The sequence below is a fragment of the Podarcis muralis genome, chromosome 9 (genome assembly GCF_964188315.1).
Source record: "Podarcis muralis chromosome 9, rPodMur119.hap1.1, whole genome shotgun sequence".
Taxonomy (NCBI): domain Eukaryota; kingdom Metazoa; phylum Chordata; class Lepidosauria; order Squamata; family Lacertidae; genus Podarcis; species Podarcis muralis.
In genome coordinates this window covers 33,340,957-33,345,750 of record NC_135663.1, presented here as the reverse complement: position 1 = coordinate 33,345,750, position 4,794 = coordinate 33,340,957, and the positions used below count along the sequence as shown (strand labels likewise).

Genomic DNA, 4,794 nt, shown 5'->3' with positions numbered 1-4,794 from the left:
GCTTAATGGTTCATTGCAATGAAGGATGGGTGAAAAGCCTTGGACTTAGCCCAAAAATTCATTGCACACTTTAAGCCTTTAGTCTGAATTGTTGGAAACTGCTAAAGGGGTTTGGTCCACTACAGCTTTGCCAAAGGACTATACAAAAAAATCACCTAGGGCAGTGATGGCCAAACTTGGCCTCCAGCTGTTTTGACACTACAATTCCCACCATCCCTGACCACTGGTCCTGTTAGCTAGAGATGATGGGAGTTGTAGTCCCAAAACAGTTGGAGGGCAAAGTTTCACCATCACTGACCTAGGGTAAGAATGATTGAATAGCAGTCAGAAACAGGATGTTCTGGCCTTCAATACCCTCTGTATCTTGTCTTGTAGGGGATGATTGGGCTTGTAGTACAGCCCTATCAAATCCTATGAGAAAATACATTCAGATCTTTTCTTACCCACTGGATTTCCTCCCAGATATCCAATTTACTTTCCCCAAGGTGATATTTTTCCTATTGAAGTCAGATCAAAATTTGACTTGTTAATCAGTCTCATACAAGAAAGCATGGAGCTGAAGTCACAACCTGAGTGCCTTGCCATGAAGGGGATATATACAGGCAATCATATTGTGTTGATTTAGAATTTGGTATGTCACTTTCTCAAACTCATTCAGACACATTTGATAGCTAAGGCATTGGAGTTTATTTCAAAGGGTGTTGGTGTGCCAGACCCTGGCCTGTTCAATGAAGGGAAGAGGATCACATGAGACCTCAGTCAGTTTTATTGCACATAGCCAAAGGCTGCCGCAATGTACACAGAATTATTTGATCACATGAGACCTAACCTTTCTTGACATTTTCCCATCCTAGTGGCAGTGCACATATGGGTAGAGAAATTCTGGAGTTCTAGTGAAATTCTGGTACAACCACCAAGTGATGTTTACAGTACTGGGGCCAAGCAATCTTCCAAGTCAGAGTAGGTCGTCACTTTTCTGAGGGTTTTCGTCTTACTCTGCCTCATGCATAACATCTCATTCTCTGCCAGTTTTGCACTGGCAGACAACTCTGGTTGTAAGGCATAACCCTGGACCCAAGGGGTTAGTTACAGGTGTGAGTGATTTGGCAGTGTTGTATGAAAGGAGAGAAGGTTAGCACTCCCCTTGATAAGGATGGAAGAGGTCCTTGTGGCCTGTACAACACGCATATGGTTAAGGCATTGCCACCTACTTCGTGGCATCTAACCAAGTTTTGCAGGACGCGGGTGGCGCTGTGGGTAAAAGCCTCAGCGCCTAGGGCTTGCCAATTGAAAGGTCGGCGGTTCGAATCCCCGCGGTGGGGTGTGCTCCCACTGCTCGGTCCCAGCGCCTGCCAACCTAGCAGTTCGAAAACACCTCCGGGTGCAAGTAGATAAATAGGGACCGCTTACCAGCCGGAAGGTAAACGGCATTTCCGTGTGCTGCGCTGGCTCGCCAGATGCAGCTTTGTCACGCTGGCCACGTGACCCGGAAGTGTCTCCGGACAGCGCTGGCCCTCGGCCTCTTGAGTGAGATGGGCGCATAACCCCAGAGTCTGTCAAGACTGGCCCGTACGGGCAGGGGTACCTTTACCTTTACATCCTAAGACAGACAGGGCATTAGTCTGGATCCTTAGTTGAGTGGGTACAGGGGCAGATGGGCCAAAACACCTCTCCCAATGGCAGCCTGTGCTGGGTTGTGGCACCTGGTCCATATCGGTTGCAGCTCCTCAGCACAGGATTGACTCCACTGGGTTCCTTTCAGCCAACATGTGAGCTGTTTGATGTTGGATACATGCCCAATGCCTTAGCCAGATCTATTCACATCTGTAATCAATAAACCTGTGGCCTAATTAAACCCAGTGCCAGTCTCCTGTGCTCCTTTCCACAGTCTACCACACTAGGGTGCAGATATCATGTGCCTGTAATGGCAAATGTGCTTACACTGTTCATTGCTTTTTAGGCACACACAAGCAGGAACCCTGATTGTCTGGAATGTGTAGCTGTGCTAAAAGTAAATCCATCCTTTACCCAGATTATCAGTTCATAATACCACCTCTGTGCCTCTCTGCTTTTGGTCAGCTGAACATGTCTCTTGCCCAACAGGAGTCAAGAAGTCAATGTGGAGACTGCATGCATGAGGGTGAGTGGAACATGAATGGAATCTGCAAATACCATTAAAATTAGTAAGAGTATGTATCAGGTAAACTCAGGCTAGCTAGGGAGGACAGGTTAGGTCACTTTATCCTCCTATATTCACTGCCTATTTGGAGGTTTAATTGGAAAACTCTGCCACATTTCAGAAATTATGCAGCCGAAGTAATGTCCATGTAAGTTTGAATCAGTGCTACTCCTACATGACATCAATTGTCATGCAGCATTTACTGATTAACACTGTAGATAAAGCATTATATGAGAGCAAGGGAGCAGCGCATCCTGAATTAGCACCCATCAGGAAGCAATAAGCTGCCAGAAGTTATTATGCTGACATTTTGGTATCACAAAGATCATGCTTGCAGGAACAAAACAAAAAAAAAAGTGTCAGCACATGCTGCATTAGAAATAGACATTGCTGATTAGTTTTGGATCTTGAGTAGGTGGAACAGCAAATTGTAGCAGATGATATTTCTCTATTCACTGGTAAAGAAGCTTCATCAACACTGGAGGGAGTTGCTGAAGGAATATCACTGATGTGCTGAATGGAAAATAAATTTTGCTTCCAATGTTCCTGTCCAAGCATGCTAATGCCTCATATGATGAAGGGGAGCAAGGATGAGTATACAACCAGCTCTGCCACTCCACCTATCACAGCCCTCATCTGCCATGATGGATGAATGATTTCTAGAGCAGGAAAGCTTTCCTAATGTTGATTTTCCAGGATACTAAATTGCACAGAGTGCTTACAGGTATAGATTCAGTTACCTACTTCAAAAGTTACCCTCCAACTCATGGAGGATGGCAGGACAGTGAAGGGGTTGAAGCTAGCACACTTATCTGCACTCTTCCTCATTGCATGAAGGTTTAGAATGCCTGAACAGGGTTCTTATATTGCTCTGGATTTCATGTTAAAAACATGTTATGGAATTATGAGCAACCAAACCCTAGGAATACTTGTACAACAGTCAGTTGTTAAGCTACCAGTATGCCAATTATATTGCTATCTGTACTGTGAATCAAAACAGTATCTTGATGCAAATTTAGGGACACTTGAGGAATTTGATCCTTGCAAATTGCATTGCAAATTGCCCCCAACTAATATGTAGACTGCACCTTATCCGATGACTTGATTCAATGTAGTTATTGGCTTTTTAAAAAAAAGTATCAAAAGAAATGTAAAAATTAAAATGTGTATTGTGAGTGATAATGTATTTTGAAATGTGTGTTTTGAAAGAAAGCATGTTTATAGATGCATATTTTGAGAGAAAACACATTTCAGAAATGTGTGTTTAAATATACACTGAATTAAAAATGTTCTGTGGATTTTTAAGGGGAAGACATGTGGATTAATGCAGCAACAGGATGGAACAGACATATGGATGAACATATCTAAAAGTTGCATGAACTGGAAATAGTATATTTCCTAATTAAATCAAATATTTCAATGTGCCAAGATTTCATGTTCTATTTTGAATTACTTGAACATGTCATGGTGAAGGGCTCTGTTTTACTTATGGAGCTGCAATACCTAGATTTCCCTGAGAAGAGGGACTGACTCTTAAACCAGTCTGCAAATTGTAGCTCTGCAAGGGGAACAGGGGATTCCCAACAATTTTCAGCACCCTAAACAAATTACAGTTCCTCGGGTTTTTTTGTGGGAAATCATGGCTGTTTAAAATGGTACAATACTGCTTCAAATGTATACTGGCCAGAGTCATTGTCAGACTGTGCTGGCTACATCATCATGCACTGGCCTCATCCTCTACCATCTGCTTGTTCATCATTAATGTCAGAGAAACATACAAAGGATTCATTTACACAAGTGGGAAGCCTGATTGTCCTAAGGTTGCCACCTACAGTATATGCAAGAGCCCTGCATCCACACATCTGTACATGTGTAGAGCATATTCAAACTGAAGCTGAATTGATGGGTGAGGGATATGTGTTTGGCATGCATGTTGGTGTGTAGGACACCTAGTCAGTGGGCACAATTCCTTCCCCATCACCTTAACACAGTTGAGATATACATAATTTTTCTAAGTTTTTTTTGTCCCTGTCTTCTATCAACATAATAATGGTCCAAATAAACCCTTTTGACAGGTTGGGGTGGAGAAACAAGCACTCAGGAGGAAGTGGGGGGAGGGGAAAATTGGACAGCTTAACTACCAGATAGAAGCTGGCTATGGACGTAGCTGGATGGTTAGGGCTTTGTTAGGAGAAACCAGTTTGATTTCTTTAGTTGACAGAAGAGATCCTAGAAAGTGGATAGAGGCATTTTGCAGGCAAGGTAAAACAGATAGACATTCTAGAAGAAATTGGATTAGAAACAGCCTTACGAATAAAAGTTATTACATCTGTAAAATAAGTTTGGACCAAAACTAAGTACTGTAACTTTTCTTGTGTAACAATTAAGCTTTATCCATTATACAGTGTTTGTTAATAAGTTCCAGTTTTGTTTCCATTGTGGCTCATATTTGATTTATTCCCAGTTCCAGAAATAAGTGGTCATAGAACCCCCACAGCAACCATAAGAGTCTTTGCTGCTGAAACATAGTAAATGCCACAATGCAGATAGACTCTCCTTGTCAAAAACAACTATGAATTTAGGCCTTCTAAGTTTAAACGACCCAGACCCGGTCA

At 42.5% G+C, this 4,794-nt stretch overlaps 1 non-coding gene across 1 annotated transcript; it reads left to right on the top strand.

Moving 5' to 3' along the window:
* The first annotated feature begins 1,109 nt into the window (after window positions 1–1,109).
* Window positions 1,110–1,236, top strand: LOC144328952 (U6atac minor spliceosomal RNA). Its single transcript, XR_013394330.1, has one exon. It is a non-coding gene; the product is annotated as a U6atac minor spliceosomal RNA (small nuclear RNA).
* The last annotated feature ends 3,558 nt before the right edge of the window (window positions 1,237–4,794 follow it).